The sequence below is a fragment of the Strongylocentrotus purpuratus genome, unplaced genomic scaffold, assembly GCF_000002235.5.
Source record: "Strongylocentrotus purpuratus isolate Spur 01 unplaced genomic scaffold, Spur_5.0 spur5_scaffold_18, whole genome shotgun sequence".
In the NCBI taxonomy this organism is placed as follows: domain Eukaryota; kingdom Metazoa; phylum Echinodermata; class Echinoidea; order Camarodonta; family Strongylocentrotidae; genus Strongylocentrotus; species Strongylocentrotus purpuratus.
This window is the reverse complement of record NW_022145603.1, coordinates 9562578-9583303: the sequence shown is the minus strand read 5'-3', so window position 1 is coordinate 9583303 and position 20726 is coordinate 9562578. Positions and strand designations below refer to the sequence as shown.

General features: G+C 40.6%; 1 protein-coding gene across 1 annotated transcript in view; it reads left to right on the top strand.

Annotated features, from left to right (window-relative positions):
* The first annotated feature begins 6940 nt into the window (after positions 1-6940).
* The window catches only part of LOC582923 (serine/threonine-protein kinase tricorner), a 39737-nt gene continuing 25951 nt past the window's right edge, over positions 6941-20726 (top strand). The window contains exon 1 of the mRNA XM_030989160.1: positions 6941-7082. The gene's annotated coding sequence lies outside the window, so the exon portion shown is untranslated. The remainder of the gene's footprint in view (positions 7083-20726) is intronic.

Sequence of the window (20726 nt, the reverse complement as noted above, 5' to 3'; positions counted from 1 at the left end):
GTGGTAAAACATAGTGGAGGAGTCTATTAAGCATGCCTTGCATTTTATAGACCCCTTGAGAATAAACAAAAAGCTACAAGTACTCTGTAATGTATACTGCTTAGGTAATCCTACACCCTCCCTCCCCATCCCCCACGCTACGTACAAAACAAAAAGGTTGTCTTTGATGCACAAAGCAATTTACAGATAATGGAAATATTAATGTCAACCTTTCTAGCAGAAAAGAGAGAGAGAGAGAGAGAGAGAGAGAGGGGAAGAGAGAAAGAAAGATAGAGAAAATGGAAGATGAAGCATGAAGGACGGGGAAATTATGATGATATTGTCATTAGCAGCAATAATATAATAATAATAATAATAATAATAATAATAATAATAATAATAATAATAATAATAATAACAATATAGAATAATGAATATTTCAACATAATGATCGTAATTTCAATATAGAATATACATCATGAATAACATCACTAGATATATCTACATCGTGTATGAGTATGGTTCGCGAATTGCAATTTAAATTAAACTAAACAATCAAAATTCTCTAAAAAATTCATCAATATTTAAATCAAATTTGTCAGTTTTGTTTGCAAGTATAATCAGTTGCCTTCCATTTTGTGTAACAATTCCTGACAATGGAAATGAGCAAAGTTCCCCAATACCAGGGTACTAAATGTGTCAAAAGTTTTTGGCAGTCATAAGGTTAAATTCTTTAGGCTATTTTACTCAATTCTTATTTTTAAAAGATGACCGTGATGGGCAAAACACTATTTAAATTGGCCATTAAATTGCCCCAAAGTTGGTCGGGACGTCATATCTTCATGTTGGGTTTTTGTGTGTAAAGACCCATAATTTTACAACTCTAATTTACATGGATACTGATCTAATTGCTTACTTAAAGAAAACAAAATCGTCCTCATTATGCTTCTTCTCTTTTCTTCTTCTCCTTTCCCTCTTCTTCTTTTTTTTCTTCATCTTTTCTCATTCTTCTTCTTCTTCCTTTTTTTCTTCATCTTTTTCTCATTCTTTTTCTTATTATTCTCCTGATCTGTCTCCATCTCCTCCTTCTCCTCCACTCATTCTTCTTGTGATCTGTCGCCTCCTCCTCCTCCACTTTTCTTCTTGTGATCTGTCGCCTCCTCCTCCTCCTCCTCCTCCACTTTTCTTCTTGTGATCTGTCGCCTCCTCCTCCTCCTGCTCCACTTTTCTTCTTGTGATCCGTCTCCATCTCCTCCCCCTCCTCCTCCACTTTTCTTCTTGTGATCTGTCGCCTCCTCCTCCTCCACTTTTCTTCTTGTGATCCGTCTCCTCCTCCTTCTCCTCCTCCTCCTCCTCCACTTTTCTTCTTGTGATCCGTCTCCTCCTCCTCCTCCTCCTCCTCCACTTTTCTTCTTGTGATCCGTCTCCTCCTCCACCTTTCTTCTTGTGATCCGTCTCCTCCTCCACTTTAATTCTTGTGATCTGTCTCCATCTCCTCTTCCTCCACTTTTTTTTCTTGTGATCCGTCTCCTCCTCCTCCTCCTCCACTTTTCTTCTTGTGATCCGTCTCCATCTCCTCTTCCTCCACTTTTTCTTCTTGTGATCCGTCTCCTCCTCGTCCTCCTCCTCCACTTTTCTTCTTGTGATCCGTCTCCTCCTCCACTTTTCTTCTTGTGATCTGTCTCCATCTCCTCTTCCTCCACTTTTTCTTCTTGTGATCCGTCTCCTCCTCCTCCTCCCCCTCCACTTTTCTTCTTGTGATCTGTCGCCTCCTCCTCCTCCTCCACTTTTCTTCTTGTGATCCGTCTCCTCCTCCACTTTTCTTCTTGTGATCCGTCTCCTCCTCCACTTTTCTTCTTGTGATCCGTCTCCTCCTCCACTTTTTTTCTTGTGATCCGTCTCCTCCTCCTCCTCCTCCTCCACTTTTCTTCTTGTGATCCGTCTCCATCTCCTCTTCCTCCACTTTTTCTTCTTGTGATCCGTCTCCTCCTCCTCCTCCTCCTCCTCCACTTTTCTTCTTGTGATCTGTCGCCTCCTCCTCCTCCTCCTCCTCCACTTTTCTTCTTGTGATCTGTCTCTATCTCCTCTTCCTCCACTTGTCATTTCTCTGATCCGCCTCCCTCTCCTCCTCCTTCACTTTTTCTTCTTGTGATCTGTCTCCTCCTCCTCCTCCTCCTCCTCCTCCTCCGTTATCATTCTTCTGATCCGGCCGTCTCCTATTTTTTTGTTCTTGTAATCTTCAACGGGACGAGCCTGTCGCGAAAGACGAATTAAAAAAGAAGAAAGGCAAATTAATACAAGTAGTTGCATCAAAGGACAAGACCTTAAAAGTGTTTTTGTTAAATGATCCAGCGTGTATTTCGTGGCATAACTGTCATCATTTCATCATCATCATCATCTTCATAATCGCCATCATCATTATTATCTTCGTCATCATCTTCATTATCGCCATCATCATTATTATTATCTTCGTCATCTTCGTTATCATCAACATCATCATCTTCTTCTTCAGCTTCATCACCACCTTCAACACAGTCCACCACCACCGTCACCACCATCAAAAGTCATCGTATATATCATTCTAATCATCATAACCGTAAATTATCCTCCTCTTCCTCCTTCTCATCTTTATTTGTCTTTCTAGTTGCTTCTGTTGACATTTTGCGTAGTTTTCTTCTTCTTCTTCTTCTTCCAGTTAAGTGCCGCTTCATGGTGATGAAGATAATCGCACTGGTTTTGTGTGTATATGTGGAGACTTTCACATGTCCTGTCATTCCACATATTAACTTGTTGTTCTTGTTGTGCAGGTGCATATATACATGTGTAAGTAAAAAAAAACATTCCCAGTCTTGTAGACATTACATCTGCATCCCACTCAAGAAGACCTTGAAGGCGTCAAGAGAGTGGTATTGGGCTGGGTCCTGTGGAAGGTTGTTCCAGTCCTTGCAGGTTCTTGGGAAGAAGGAAGAAGCATAGGTCTGACTACTGCAGTTGAATGGCCTAAAACGAGATCCATGTCCTCTTGTTATTGATGTCAGTTCAGTGAGAAAGGACTGCCAGGTAACGTCGACAAGGTTGAAACGGATGCGATACAGCATGGCAAGGCGGCTGTGAAGGCGTCTGGTGAGTAGCAATGGCCAATTCAGGTTTTCAAGCATAGCCGTTACACTGGAGGTTTGATTAAAGTCACCGGTGACGTAGCGAGCACACCTTCGTTGGACCATTTCAATCTTGTTGACATTCCGCTGTGTGTGTAGTTCCCATGCTGTTGCAGCATATTCCACCACTGGTCGGACGTATGTAAAGTATGTGGCCTGCTTGATCCGCCGTCTACAGTGTTTAAAGTTCCGTCGCAAGAAGCCTGTCACAGAATTAGCCTTCTTGACTGTAGTATCAACATGACTATTGAAGTTGAGCTTCTGATCGATGTTGATTCCAAGATACTTGGCGGAACTCACTAATTCCAGGTCGTGCCCGTGGATGTTATACAGGCCTAGGATTTGTTTCCTCTTGTTGGTGACTCTCAGAGTCTGGCACTTGGACGGGTGGAATTCCATCCGCCACTTTCTCTCCCATTCCTGCAGCCTGTCAAGATCTTCCTGAAGATTTGTACAATCTTGGACTGATCTGATGCGTCTATATAGCATGCAGTCATCAGCGAAGAGGCGTATGGTTGAGTGCTTGACACTGTCTGGTAGGTCATTGATGTATATGAGGAAAAGCAGCGGGCCGAGAGCACTACCTTGGGGCACTCCAGATGTAATCTTGGCCTCGTGACTACGCTGGCCCTCCAGTGTGACTTGTTGAGTGCGGCCACTAAGGAAGCTTTCGATCCATTTAAGAGTAGTGCCACGTATACCATAATAGTCAGCTTTGAGGAGGAGTCGTCGGTGAGAGACTTTGTCAAACGCTTTGGCAAAGTCTAACAAGACGCAGTCTATCTGCTCTCTATCATCCAGTCCTTTGGCAAGGTCATTGATGGCAAGGATGAGTTGTGTTTCACACGATCTTCGCTTCCTAAAACCATGTTGTGAGTCTGACAACAGGTTGTGATTGATCAGGTGATGTATGACAGCACAATGCACTATGTGTTCACATAGTTTTGATAAGATTGCTGTCAGTGAGATTGGTCTGTAGTTTGCTGGAGATGACTTACACCCTTTTTTGTGGATAGGAACAACATATGCTTTCTTCCAGTAAGAAGGAATTTCGCCTTGAAGTAGGGAGGCCTCAAAAAGCAAACTAATGGCAGGTGAAATCTGATCAGCTGTCACCTTGAGGAGTCTAGCAGAGATGCCGTCTGGCCCAGTAGCTTTATGTGGCTTCAGTTTCTTCAACAATTTCGCTACACCTGCTCGGCTAACTGATGTATCATCCATGGCTGGATAAGGACTGGGTCCCAGGTCTGGTAGAGCTGTGTCATCATCATCAGTGGTGAACACCGAGGCAAACTGCCTGTTCAGGATACTGGCTTTCTGCTTCGGGTCACAGTGAAGTATGTTGCCTTCCTTCAATGGTGCTACTCCCATGTGATCACAGCGCATGGTTCTCACAAGGGCTCCAAGACGCTTGTTGCAGCCTGGATCATTGTCAATCAAGTCAGCAAGGTACTTGTTGTAGGCTTGTCTACACAACTTTTGTGTGGTCGTCTTTATAGCGTTGTAGCGATGCCAAGCTTTGATTGTTGCTTTTGCATCACTACCACGCATGGATGAGATCCTCTTAGCCTTCCTATAGGCTCTGGCCTTCTTGCGACATATGCGTTTCGTGGCGGTGTTAAACCAACACTGGTTTGGCCGTGTCGAAGTCATCTTGGTTGGCACATGGTCCCTTAGAATTTTATCCAGGGCTTGTTGGATTTCAGCAAAGAGAGTTTCAACTGGAGATGTTGTGTCATGAGAAGCTACAAAGCAGTCTGCCCATGCTTTAGCATCTGTATGAATACCGTCAATGTCTGCCTTCTTCCAGAGGAATATCTCCCTACGGATAGGTTTATTCCTATACGCTCTGACAGACAAATCCATGAATACCACATCGTGGTCACCGAGTCCCGGCATAGGCTCACACTGCCCAACCAACGTTGGGCGATTTGTGATGATGACATCGAGTGTGTTAGATCCTCTTGTTGGGAAGTTGACAATCTGACTAAGTCCTACATCTGCCAGAGTCTGCAGGTATGTCTCACTTAGGGATTTCCTGTATTGATGGGATCTTATCTCTTCTGTCTCCCAGTCTATATCGGGCAAGTTCATGTCTCCTCCGATGCACAACGCTGTGCCAGGATTAGACATGCACAGTTCTCGTATGAACTGGTTCATATTGTCCATATAAGGTTGGTTGGTGTTTGGAGGTCGGTAAACAGCTCCAAAAATAACACTGTTGTTGTTGTTTCTGTTCACGATTTTTGCAGCAACCACTTCAGCTTCACTAGTCACCTGCACCTGATAGCTATCAAGGCTTGAGGAGATGGCGAGCAAAACTCCACCATACCCGTTATTACGATCTTTCCTATACACATTGTAGCCAGGCGGGAAGATTTCTCCTTCACTTATGCTCGGTTTGAGCCATGTTTCACAGCCCATGATTACATCTGGCTTAACTGCATCCACAAGGCACCAAAATTCCTCCCTCTTTGAAACTATGCTCTGGAAGTTAATAGTCAGAGTTTTGAAGCGTAGTTTACCTTGGGGAGACAGGCTCTTCGAAGGAGAGGACGAAGTCTGTGGTGGTCCGGGAGAAGCAGAACTTGAAGTTGAGTAGCTGCTGTCATGTGTTAAGCTTGATGACTCGCTGCTTCTGTTAGTGTCCGATGATCCGGACATTAGTAAAGTGTCAAATAGGTTGGATGAGAACTTAGGCAATCCACAGTTACAGCATTCCCATGGTGTATCACATCTTCCGAGAACAGCCAAGAAACTATTGCCAATGTTTACACAATCAGCATGGAACCAGGTGTCGCATGATTCACACAGTATACTTGCTTTGGCTCCTTTATAAGACGTGCATGCCTTGTGGCATTCACCACATGGAAACTTGGGTTTCCTAGGTCCGGGATTTATTTCCACATCACCACTCAGTAGCAATACTGATATCAGTATGAACACGCACACAAACATGGCTGCAGGGGTTGAGTTACCAGCCAATGCCATGGTGAGACTTAATATTAGAATCTCTACCCCCAATGCAGCACAAAAATGGCAATGTTGTGATGCGCCCGAGATTCATACCTATGGTGCACTAATAGTATCACACACCGACACTAGATTGAGTTACCAGCCAGTGGCATGGTGAGACTAAGCATACAAGATAATGTATTATGATATAAATACATACATACATGTACATGCATGCAGATTCAATGGCAAGCCATGGTATGACTCCAGTACAGCATGAATAGTAACAACTAGTGAACCAGCTTGAATATATATAGGTGGGCACAGTATGTGAAGTCAGTCCAAAAAGCCAAATCAAGTACCACGAAGTAGCTCAAAAATACAGGACAAAAACTACTCCATTCCATCCCAAGAGTATGCTCACAGATGAACTAGTCATGTATAGCATCAATATTCATGCAACAAATCCATTTATACCAGCAAAAAGATGTCAAACAAGATCAAATTTGACTGCACAAAAACAGGACCTGTGTACTGCTCCACACACACATGATCAAAATTGGGCTAGCAGGATATAATCATACTCATCTTCTTACTCTAATATTCCATTTCCGAGACTATAATAGTCAGATTGATCATAACAATTAGTTTTGCCTAAACTAAAGAGAAGGAATAATTTCTAACTTTCAGCATTTTTGCCGAAAAGTCTACTCTGCGAAAAATCAAGTCAACTGATAGAAGTTGAGCGCCAGCTTTAGTCAATAAACCGTAAAACCCTGGTTCACGATTCTAGATCTAGCTAGGTAAACACTGCATGCATGCAATATATGCAGCGCATATAACATAGAACTAGAAATTATCGTACGATTCAACTGGAGCCAACAAAATTGAATGAATGACTTGTTTGTGGACCGTGATAAACACGGTCAATTAAGAGAAATCAGCAAGTTTAGAAGCCGGTATCACATTGGAAGGGGATAATAACAGACTGTGAGTATTAACCATTCCACAGTAACTTTGAGAGTTGAGAAAATGTTGAAACTACACGAATAATGTCTCATTTATGGCTGAGAGCCTGAGAAAGAATTGTGAAAGTGTACGATACGGTATACGGTACCGTAAAGTCTGTGCGGTATCTTGACTTGTCAATTGTTGTGTGTGTTATTGACCTAATTGACTGTTGCACGCTGCAGAGTCATTTATTTGCTATCATGATCATGTTGACTGTAATTTGTAGTTTTCCGGCATTATCCTGAAATAGGAAACCGCCATTTTCTCTGCAGCTCGCAGAGTAGCGCTTCATTGTGTCAACTGTCACATGAAGTGACGTACACGCATTGGTTTCCTTCTCACGCATAGACTCTAGGGCTAGGCTACACATAGTCTAATTCACAAGCTTGTGCATGCAGACGAACGAGTGGTTTCCAAAAAAATGACGTAGCCAATACACAGTTAAGGCCGCCATTTTAATTTGCATGTAAACATGGCGTCATCAATGTTTTCAGATTGGCATGTTTGGCTAATGTTGCGTCACTGCCTGCGCTGCGCTCTCACATATCGACAGATGCACTTTGCATGCTGCATACAATAAAAGTTTGATCTACTTGCAATATTTACCAGTAGGGATGCTGGTCCGAGAAAGGATCGTCCTCATAAAGACAAATCGTGTCCTTAAGAGTAAGGATCGTCCACATTTTTGCGGCAACTTTTTTCTATAGCGCTTTGGGGGTTTCGGGTTCTCGATCCTCGCGGTAGCGAAGCGAAAAATGGAATCCATGTAATAAAATACCCCCAGTTCACCATCTTTTTTTAGGGGTTGTCCATCTTCCAGAGGATTTATCGCTCATAACGTGAAAGTCCCTGTACAAAGTCAATGTGAAATGCATCAAGAAAATCATAGTGGAATCCGTTTTTGTATCGCCAACGTGCGGATCCTTGTTTAACAGTTTATGCGGACGATCCTTGTTCTCGGACCAGCGCCCCTACTGTTTACTCGCAATTTAAAATGACGCCCATGTCTGTGCAAGCGCACTTTTGTATCCGCGAAAGGGTTTATCGTCCAAAAATCTGATTTTTAAGTCTCATCATTTAAGACATGCATGTACAGTGTACATGTACATGTAGGTCTAATAGTTTCTAGAAAAATGACAGTAACGTAAATAGGAGGAACATGAAGAAACCATAAATGTTCTGCACAGCTTTGATCCTTCATTACATTTAATTGCCATTTTTGTGTTTTCAGATTTCATTCATTTAAATTCCACTACATGTTTGTAAAAAGTAGATACTGCCATCATTAGGAACCAACAAATGGCGAATACACAGAAAAATCCATCTGCTCGGAGGAGCTTTTAAACATATTCTGCCTTTAATGCTCTCCTCCATGGCCAAGTAGTCTCAGTGTGCAGCGGAACATATCCCTGAATGAAATACTTGGGTCTAAAACCAGGGAGAGCCTCTCTCCTCATGAAGGCATGTACATATACATTTGGCATCTAGATCTAGAGCATGCACACGCATGACGAGTGCACACACTCAAGATGTTGTACATGGGGCCGTAGACGGGTGTTGCTATGGTACATACCGGTTAAAAAGCAGAGAAAATGAAATGAATATTACCATGCCAACTTTTTTTCTCAGGACTTTTCTTTTGTTCAAGCAGTGACAATATGCACTTCCATGATTTGAGTAAACGAATTCTAGGAAGAGAGTTCTGAAATTTGATTTTGTCTTTTAATGATAAAGATAAAGTTGAGTTCTCGTCATGCGATGCATTGTAAAAGAAATGGTGTGGAATCGATCAGAAAAAGTTAATCATGTAGCATTTGTATTGGTGTGAACTGCAAGGTTCTGGATATATCAAAATAATAAGAAATTTGGTCCAGTCTTGGTAAAGTAACACGCACTGTACGAAGAAAGATGCACATGGGACTACACAAACATGTGGCATCAAAATTGGGCCTCATTGTCAAGCTGTTACTTGTGATACAGTATTTAGAATATGGAGGCATTTGAAGAGCCATGCTTTACTTTGCAGGCAACTTTTTTCTCTAATGTTCTTCCACACCTGTAGTAACAATCAGTGAACAAAAATACATGGGGGCTCGGGGCGAAATAGCCCCCGAAAATCAGAAAAGAGCCCTGTAAATTTGCATAGAGTTCAATGCAAAACAAATTTTAGAATGTTATTTTCATGCAGGCAAGCTTGAAAAGTAGCACCCGAAAAAGAAATATTAATTTTTTCCCTGGACTATGATAACGCTTACAAATTATTTTCACTCTCCCCAGAACTCAACCTTCTCTTTAATTAAGTGTTTGCAAACCACAGTGATCAGTGAAAGTTTTTCCCTACTTTTCTCTTTAGTTTAAGTTCAACTATGGAATGTACATGTACATATCCGGAAAAAAAATGTCTTCTTTATAGGCTAAGGTCTTTACTATAAAAATAATATTTGAAATCATGTTAATGAAATTGGTTGAGTAAATGTTTGCAGAAGATTTGCATTGTTTTAATAATCTTCAGAAGAAAACTATTGCTTACATGTATCTACATTTATTTGGAAGCTATATTTCTACATTTTCATGTAAAAAGGTCTGTATTTGAAGTCTAGAAGCAGACCCTCTACATGACCTTTGCTTTTGACCTCAAAAAGCCTGACTGACTGGTCAGCATTGCTCCATCTTCTCCCTAAAAAAAAAACCATTCACCTCATGCTAGTCTGCAGCTGATGCAGGGACAGACTCTAATTTGACTCTTAACAACAATTCCTAAAGCCTTGCTTTAGCAGAACCTACATCATATGTAGCTCGGGAGACGTGAGTTGGTCAAGCAATGTCCCCAGTCAGCCCTCTGTCTTGGCCTACAGACTGATTCTGGTCGGACTCGAAACCGAGTCAGGGTCTTTTTAGATGGTGAAGTTAAAGGTCGGTCCCGAAATAATCGTATCTGATTGATACACGTTTGTAAAACCCTAATTACACCCATACATTACAGAGTCTATGGCTGTGACAAGAGCAGAGTAAGTCTAGAGTGGTCAAGTATGACATCATCCAAAATCCTTATTTTAGAGTTTCCAAATTTGAACTTAATTTTCCGACAGAGCATAAAAAATAATGTCCAAATGTCGAAAACCAATTGAATATGTTAAGTATTGGCTGAGATATCAATAGTGATCTGTCAGTTTATGACAGGTTCAGTGACCCAATCAAAATTTTATAACAAGTGTCTCTCCAAGTTCCTCGGTCTTGGGCCATCCATTTCAGCGTTTCATACCCTGTTGCTACACATTCTGTAATTACATCGTCTAGAAAGCCTTTACGAGGTCTTCCCTTCTTCTTTCCATGAATACGACCTTCTATGACTCGGAGCAGGACCTTCTATGACTCTGGCTGAGATATGACCATCCAAATAAATAGATTTGGATAGGAAATCACTGTTATTTTGCTCTGGTTGGTAATGTTATGAACCAGAGCAAAATAACAGTGATTTCCGTTACATGAACCAGAGCAAAATAACAGTGATTTCCTATTGAAATCTATTTATTCGGATAGTCATAGCTAATTCTTAACATATTCAATTGTTTTTTCGACATATGGGCATTATTCTTTATTATTATCAAATTGAGAAATTCTAAAAAATAAATTTTCATGATGTCACAGCTTGGGTACTCTAAAGAGGTCAGATGCACTATGCTGTCTGCCTAGTCTCAAAGTGCAGACACTGTTACGCACAACGATGGAAAAAGGTTTGCAACTACAAACTACACTCCACCTTCGTTTAGAAGTCCCGCTGGTTTCTTTGATGTCACAATGCCATATTTGGCTCTCTTGTGCTACCATAGAATCTAGAAATGGAAAACCTCAGAAAAGAGTCACTTTGACATTGAAAATTGTCACTTTATAATACACTTTGTTCTAAACAACTTGTGTAAAATGATGAGGGGCAGCAGAATTCAAGGAAGAGAAGGAGAGGGAAGTGGGAGCTGGAGAAGAGAGAAGAACAAGGAAGGGAAAGGAGGGGAAGAAGAAAGAGGAGAAGAAAGGGAAGGAAAATGTAGAGAAGTAGGAAGAAGCGAGGGAGGAAGACTGGAAGGAGGAGGAGGAGGAGGAAGAGGAGGAGAAGAAGAAGGAGGAGGAGAAGAAGAAGAAGGAGGAGGAAGAGGGGAGAAGGAGGAGGAAAAGAAGAAGGAGAAGAAGGAGGGGGAGAAGGAGGAGGAGAAGGAGAAGAAGGAGAAGGAGGAGGAGGAGAAGAAGAAGGAGGGGGAGAAGGAGGAGGAGGAGAAGAAGAAGGAGAAGGAGGAGAAGAAGGAGGAGGAGGAGGAGGAGGAAAAGGAAGAGGAAGAGGAGGAGTAGGAGGAAGACTGGAGGAGGAGGAGGAGGAGGAGAAGAGGAGGAGGAAGGAGGGGGGGGGGGGGGGGGGGGGGGGGGGAGGAGGATGAGGAGGAGTAGGAAGAAGCGAGGGAGGAAGTCTGGAAGGAAGAGGAGGAGAGAGAGAAAAAGACATGTACATGTAGAATGGTCGAGGAAGGTGGGGGAGGAAAGCATGATAGAAGTAACCATGGCAACAAGTAGGATAGAGCATCTGATGATGATGACTCGATGCTAATATTACTCATAGCGCACACTTTCTCTTACAATCAGCCTCTCTGTCTGTCTGTCTGTCTGTCTGTCTGTCCTTCTGTCTACTTCCAAGATGCAATCAATCTTTTCCAGCTCTGCATCTGTGGTTCACTTGGATCCTATTTTCTGTTTGTTGTTTATGTCAGATTATTTTGGTTGTAACTTGTATGACATGTGCCCTTGTGGTAATTCCTCATGGCTATATCTAGCAGAATTCTTAGCGTGAACCATAGACCAATGGACACGAAACCCTAAATCTTCCTTAAAACCTGATTGCAATGCTAATCCTAACCCTGACAAAATAATGCCTACATGTGTAGCAATAGCTCTGTTTTTTTAAACCCTAAAAGGGCCAGGGCAGAATCGACCCTGCCCCTACTTTGTTTGTACCAAATGTATTTCATTTCGAACAAAGTTTACCAAGGATACTGCATACATGTAGTGTCAAAACTCGCCTATTGTTTTGGACCTTTTAGCTTTCATGGAAATCACATCTAGACCCTCAAGGAACAAGAGTGAGGGTCTCTTCACTAGACTTTCTGAAAATGGGTAATTTTCCCTTCAATGTTTTTATGTGGCCTATAAACTTTAAATTCAGTGTACTGTCTGTATCAATATTGTCCTTTTAGAATCTAGATTCTAACTTCAATGGGATTATGACCTCCATTTCTTGACACACTTTTGTTCTCTTACATAAACACTTTGTTTATATTGAGGGTGTGTTGATCTGTGTTGGTTTTTCTAGGCCCTTTGTGCCTCATGAAATACATCGTAGGTTCAGTTTCGGAGGACAGTCTACCCTAAAAGAAGTAGTCAAGTACATGTGCATGTACCTATAAAATCATTTTTTATTCTTTATGTATTTAAGATTATACATGTACAGGTGTACTTGTACCGTAGGTACAGTAGAACCACACAAATAAAATTCAAACATGGAAGGGGTATGAACTGATGTAGAATGACACGAAGCATAAATTCCCTTTGGGCCGGACTCCCGCCTTATTAAGATTTGTTATCAATCACAACTATGCACATAAGAGATAGGAGACTGCAAACTTGCAATTAATTTGGATCAATCATAACTCTTCATAACACGGGGCCCATGGTGCAGTTTGATCCATATTTTAAAGCATATTTTGGTGCTAATTCAGTGCTCAAAGCTTACTGTTTGACAATTACAGTTGATAACATCTCAGTTATTTATATCCTTAACAAGTTTTGTAATTTTTTAAGTCTGTGAAAAACTGATTTGTCCTGATTTCTGTTTCTTGGGAATGCGACACACACTGTATACGTCATAAAGTATCTAACAAAGGCCTGATCATTCAACCAGTCCACCTTTCATTCTTTAGTTACGCCCTTAAAAACCAACTCATCAAATTTACGAGGGTTATGAATAATTTCATTGTCAATAACTGATGCACATGTCCTGATGTATGTAAATAAACCAGCATCCTGTTTTTTTCCATGTATTGAAGATTACTCTTTATGGACAATATGTGTCAAGTTCTATTTTTACATGTAGATCAATGACAAATAAACAATTAACTCAAGAGTGTATAGTACATTTAGTTTCATTTTTAATGGAACTAATATAGAAAGCAAATCAAATCAACATACATGTACATGTATGGGTTTACCTGTTATTAAGCCATGTGAATGAGGAAGGAAGAGAAGGAGGAAAAGAAGAAAGAAAGAAAGGGAGTGTGGGAGGGAGAGTGAGAGAGAGAGAGAGAGGGAGGAAGGAAGGAAGGGAGAGAGGGAGGAAGGTAGAGAGGGAGAGAGAGAGAGAGAGAGAGAGAGGAAGGAAGGGAGAGAGGGAGGAAGGTAGAGAGGGAGAGAGAGAGAGAGAGAGGAAGGAAGGAAGGGAGAGAGGGAGGAAGGTAGAGAGGGAGAGAGAGAGAGAGAGAGAGAGAGACAGACAGACAGAAAGAAAGAAAGAAGTAAAGAAAGAAAGAAAGAGAGGAAAAGAAGAGGAGGAGTTTTTGTATGGGTTTACCTGTTATTAAACCATGTGAATGAGGAAGGAAGAGAAGGAGGAAAAGAAGAAAGAAAGAAAGGGAGGGAACTCGGAAGGAGGGAGGGAAGGAGAGAGAGAGAGGGAGGAAGGAAGGGAGAGAGAGAGGGAGGAAGGTAGAGAGGGAGAGAGAGAGAGAGAGAGAGAGAAAGACAGACAGAAAGAAAGAAGTAAAGAAAGAAAGAAAGAAAGGAGAAGAAGAGGAGTAGGAGGAGGAGGAAGAGGAGAAAACTTACAGCTGTGATTATTTGCAAGTACCTGTACATTACACCACTTTAATTGGTGATAAAAAAAAACTACCATCCGACCAGTAATCTAATTAACCATCTCATTTAACCAATAATAGTATGAAAGTCAAAATAAAATTGTACCAAATTGAATTAAGTAGAAGACAAGATGACACCAGTAATTCAAATACATGAAGAGCTAAGTGTACACTGTTGGCAGGTCTCTTGTAGAGTTAGAGCACAGACTCTAATTTGACATTTAATACAATTACACTGTACAGTGTCTGCATACTGTTAACAACCCGTTATAAATTTGATGTTTTTGGGGGGTGTGTTTTCTGTAATAAACTCTAGAATGAAAGTTGGACTGGGTGAATTAGGGCCTTTGTTGAATACTAATATGATATAATCTTTAACATCATATTATCAAGAAACATAAATCGGAACTACATGTAATCATTATTTCACATACATGTACTTAGACAAAAAAATGAAAAATTCAGTAAGGGTATGAATAATTTAGTTCTTAACTGTGTAGAGTCCAGCTGCAATACAACCATGTCTACATTAGTTTTATAAAACTAATGTAGACATGGTTGTATTGCAGACCAAACAGCAATTCATCGGTTAATATTCAATATTCCACTACAGTATTATAATAACTGGCCGACCGGTGGGGAACTCTGGGAAAGCCTAAAAGTGTGGCATGCAAGCTGCCATATGTACATGTGTAGGCCTATACCCTTTGGCACCGAAGAATATGAACTGACATCATAATGTGGGCGATCGGCACATAATCGTTTGATATTCTACCACAGTATATAGGCCTGTTTTCATCAGCTCGAGTTTGCCAAATCACCTGCTATTTTCAGACTCGGAATATTATCCAAAGCTCGAAATTGCGTCTTGACCAGGCTCATAGGCTCATCACAAACTAGCTCGGATGGGCGCAAATTAGCCGGCTATTTCCCAAATAGCGGATATTATGGGAACAAGACCAAGATTTCTTGGGATATTTCTCGACTAAATATCCCTCTCATTGCAACTGCGGGCTGATGAAGACCCAAATTAACTGATTAATTTGCGATTGGGATAGTTAAAAAAATAGCGGGTTATTTTGCAAACTGGAGCTGATGAAGACGTAGGCGTTATGGTGACTGGCCAACCAGTGGGGAGTATGGGGAAAGCCTTACAATGTAATTCATGCAATGCATGCTGCCGTATTAAACATGCTCCAATTCTTCCCCATACGTTCTAGGTCGAGCATAAGACATGTTTTTCAAAGCAGTACCTAGTCACAGTATTGATTTTCTATACAGTGTGCCAAACTTTGCTCTAATTATTAGCATTGTGGTTATTGGTATTTTGGAGAGCTTCTGTATGTTTTGTGATGGGTTTTATTATGGGACATTGATCTATCATTTTCCTACAGTATATCCTGTTTTTGCATTTTTGTGCTTTATATCTTCACTAGCGTGTACTTGAAGAAGAAAAATTGAAGCATTTTCCTATACAGTTCCCTGTGACTAGTACGAGTATGAGCTTGTTTATGTGAATGTAATTGTACATGTAAACTGTACATTTGTATCTGATTTAGTTGTATCTTTAAATTGAATATTTGACGACAGTATTCAAGGGTTTGTTGTCAATTCACCATGTCTACTCGCTGGGAAGTATTCATACCTATCGGTATACGGTTATCGTGAGAGTATTGGCAATTTCTATCACACAGGCTTTCGTTATCCTACCAGGTTGCCTATTTCTCTTCTTGATATAGAGTGGCAAAAGTTTCGTTATTGCCTTGCCAAAGGACATAAGTCTTTGTGTCGGGATCGAACCCACGACCTTTGCATTTCAAATTCAGAATTTAAACTACTAGACTACAACTCCTCCACAAGTACAGGTCTCTATGCTATGTCCCCATTTCTCTCCTGGGTACTAAGTGGCAAAAGTAGATTATTGCCTTGCCTAAGGACATCAGTGCCATGTCAGGGATTGAACCCACGACCTGTGCATTTCAAATCCAGTGCTTAAACCACTAGACTACATGTACAACACCTCTACATGTACAGGTCCCTATGCTGTATGTCCCCATTTCTCTCCTGGGTACTGAGTTGTAAAAGTAGATTAATGCCTTGCCTAAGGACATCAGTGCCATGTCAGGGATTGAACCCACGACCTGTGCATTTCAAATCCAGTGCTTAAACCACTAGACTACATGTACAACACCTCTACATGTACAGGTCCCTATGCTGTATGTCCCCATTTCTCTCCTGGGTACTGAGTGGCAAAAGTAGATTAATGCCTTGCGTAAGGATATTAGTGCCATGTCGGGATCGAACCCAAAACCTTTGCATTTCAAATCCCTTGCTTAAAACTACTAAATTACAACACCTCCACATACATGTGCATGTGCATACAAAAATTACAGATACATACATGTACATTTACATGTACAGTGTAATCTTGTATGCCCTATAGCACTGTAGGCCAACTACTGTATATTATATTTCATTACTCATGCACTGTGCACTGTCATGTATGCATCGGCTATGTGTGTTATAAATAGGCTCTGTTTATTTTGGTATGACTGTGCTCAGGGTTGTCTATAGATTGACAAACCTACAGTGTAGCTAACAAAGAGATAGGGATTTCCCCCTTATGACACGCCCACTCTCTCAATGTCACACCCGATAAAGAACAATAGACTGTGGGTGTGAGAATCAATGGCTGCTCTAATTCTCTCTGTCTGGATACACAATTAAACTTAAGTGTTGTCATTAGGTCCCATTTACACAGCCTAAACACCTTTTTGAAAAATAATAGATTTTTTTTTGTACATCTACATGTATGTACAAATGTACACAGGGATTCTATCATTCTTTCTACCAATGCCTCAGAAGTATGTATGTTTTTAATCAATAAACCAGTCCAATCCTGCCAGCAGCTCTTAAACAAAAGTATACTTGGCATTTTAATACATCAATGTACACAATGATTCTGCCAAAACCTCAGAAGTATACATATTTTAGGCCTACTGTCTATTAAAAATTTTGTCTGTTCAGAACCAAAAAGACTTTAACACTATGTTAAAGGGAGTGTAGCTTGTCAAATACTGGTAAACGCCATCTACGTCTTCTTTTAAACAACTGCACATAGGGACACGAATGGACTGCAATTAAGGGTAGTCAGCGACTTTAATCTCAACATGGTCAGCGCTTCTCCTCATGTTTTGGTTTCGTGTATGTCGCACGCACATGAATGCTGCGGTCGCGTCCTTTGTACTGTACATGTAGTCATATTATAAGCGATTGGCCCCCGAGTCAGGCCACGGGAAAGACACATAGTCTTGTCAGGCTACACTCCCTTTAAAGTATATTAGTTAACGGCTTTCTGGCTCCAAATGGACGATTTGTTTGTAGAGCTTCCAAGCTAAGGCCCCCCATAATAAATGGATCTGTGGGTGAATTGTGTGGTACTGTACATCAGCAGATGGATGAATGTGAAAGCTTTTGATGAGTGACGGAGATTTATGGTGTACATACAGTGGCTTTCATATTTTGGGGTGTGTTCCAAGCTGAATTTATCATGGGGATTGGGGACATAACTCTACTAATAATCATGATGATGATTATGAATATAACAAGCAAATGCTGCATTAAACAAAGGAAAAAGGATTAGGTGAAGAAAACATATTTTTGTACTATTTTACAACCATAAGAATGTTAATGAATGAATGGGTCAAAACAAAATACATTGTTTGTACGATATTACAACCATTATACTTGTTCTCTTCATTTAGATAGTAAATATTACAATTGATTGATGTCCTTGATGGCGTAGCGTTTATTGAGGTAGATTTGAAATGGATTGTACATTACATGTACATTACAAGCATGTACAGTAATCAAGAGGCCTGTTTTTATCAGCTGGAGTTTGCCAAATAACCTGCAATCACCATCAGCCCGCAGTTGCAATGAGTGGGATATTTAGTCAAGAAAATATCCCAAGAAATCTTGGTCTTGTTCCACAAATATCCTGCTATTTGGGGAAATAGCAGGCTAATTTGCACCCGTCCGAGCTAGTTTGTGATGTGCGTATCAGTCTGGTGACCTGCAATCTTCTATCCCGATCGCAAATTATCCAGATACTTTGCGTTTCCATCAGCCCTAAGTTGCAATTAGCAGGATCTTTGGTCAAGAAAATTTCCCGAGAAATCTTGGTCTTGTTCTCAAAATATCCTATTTGGGAAATAGCAGGCTTATTTGCACCCGTCCAAGGCTGCGTTCATGCTTGATTTTGAAGGTAGAATGAGCGATCTGAAACGCTCATCGTAAACGCTCATCGTGATCGCAGTTCCACGGTGTACTGTTCATGCTAACTTCTCTGGCTCCTCAAGGCAATTCTCCATGTGTGGCCCTAATTGGTCTTCCAGCTGGATTCGCAAACCTTCACTGTGCATGCTACGTAGACCACTAGAGGTCAGTGCGTTGACTCCATTTAAACGCGTTTACAAATTGTAAACGCATCTTTTTGTGAGTTTACGATCGGCGATCGTGATCGCCGTTTTTCGGTGATTCTACAAAAGTGAGCTAAGACGCAACCGTGTTTTAAACTAAACGCGTAACAGATGCCTGATTCTGGCCAGAAAAAGTGAAGCATGAACACGCCCCAAGCCAGTTTGTGATGTGCGTATCGGTCTGGTGAAAAAGCAATTTCGAACTTCGGGATAATATACTGAGTCTGAAAATAGCGGGTTTTTTGGCAAACTCGAGCTGATGAAGACAGGCTTATTATACCTGACAGGTTCCATTAAAGCCTTTTGAAGCAATCATTCATTTTCAAGGTTGCTTTGATGAATGATTTATAACTTTTCAGCCTTTGCAGTCTCCCAAATGTAATATGCATGACATTTTGGCAGTTCAGGGCTCTTACGATTTATGGCCTGTCATTTCTAGTTTTCTGGAAACGAGAATCTATGCTTCTCTGTTTTCTTAACACTCAAACCTGCTTTCAAAGCGACTACCTGTCTAGAAAGAAGACCTGTCTAGAAAGAAGACCTGTCTAGAAAGACCACATTTTTCATTTCCCTTTAAAAACTTTTCTCATTTAATCATTTGTCCTAAAAAATACAGTACTTTAAAGACCACCTGCCTATAAAGAGCACTTTTCTTGATTTCTTCCTTGAGCGGTCTTTATAAACAGGTTTTCACTATATCATACATGTATGTTTTCTTAGAGTTACAATCATTTATATTTTGGTTGTGTGAAGTGTATTCCTCTCACTAGCGAGAATGTACTGTACATGTATTTGAATGAAATGTTGAGCCTTTCAATTCATATGTATGTTTTTAGACGTGTTAGGAACAGGTGCGCTTCAATAGCGAAAAAAAAATGCATGTGACAGAAATAGAATATTATCTTTGCCTTTGTGTTGAGTTGCCATCTACTCATTGGGTGATCATTATTTGCTATCAAATAAAAACATTTACTGGTTTGTGTGCACTCTTTGGAAATTGGCGTCATTGTAAGTAGGTACTTGTACCGGATGCAATATCATTTTGTAACAATGATAAGGGTGATAAAAGATAAGGATAAAATGGGGCGTTCGCACTCGAGAAAATTAGTTCAAAAGATGTCCATGTTATAAAGAAAAATGGTGTACCTGTACAATCATGTAGAAGCGTAATAAAGAACCGTTGTTTATAGAGAGGAGTGTTCACACGTGTTAGAATATAATGTCAAAGAATGTCTAACTTGATTGTGAAACTAGTAGTTGGGAGGTCATTTAGACCATGTTTATTGTCAGAGCTACAATCATTTGCATTGCTTGAGGGTACAGTGTACATGTAATACTGTAAAAGTAGAAATATTTGTGGTACATTAATTTTTGCGGACTTCGCGCTAAGATCGGCAAGCGCGAATTTTAGAGCTGGCGAAAGTATAAGCATGACTTCTCATACATGTACGTATTTTGAACGGGCTGAATGGCTTGCAACGCGAATTCAAGAACCAGTGAATATGTTTTGAGGTGGCTCTACGCGAAAAATTAATCATGTGAAAATAACAGCGTTTGCAATATACCTGTAACTACTAACAGCTGGTGCGAGTCACATAGGTTTGCAGACAATATACATGTACATGTACGTGTATGTACAATGTACGCCTCTCCCTGTTTAATAAGGCTTGTTCAGATTCACATATGACGCGGTCAACCACCCCAAAAAATGGCCTCGTTTTGTTTTAAACGTTGAAAATGAATGGCAACTGCACACAACAAACGATTTGTGCATATTAACCGACCTCTGTGTTATATTAGATACCTTGATGTGTAGCCTATACTTTAACGTCATCATAAACAAAATAATGCCTTGGTTTATAACCGCCTCATATTTGAACAAGCTTTTAAGGGCACATAACAACTAATAACAGCTGCCGCCAGTTACATCGGTGTAATGTGCACACAGGTGATGGACCCCAATTCTTTGCCAGAGTTTTTAAAGGTAATACAAAGTTTTGGGAAATTTTGAAAATTGGGTAGATAGGGATTCTTTACAATTTTGATGGATGCCCCAGTGGATGTATTAGAAAATTTAGCCCCTAAAACACTTCTGCTTTCGAGAAAAATTGAATATAAAAATGTACAGGTGCTTCCTGTAAATTTTGATAAATTTCAAATAGCGCCTACGGCCGTACAATGGTAGCTGCGACCATGAAAATCTCAGAATGTAGTTTGATATATAATTTCCAAACAGGAATAGCTAATTGGTT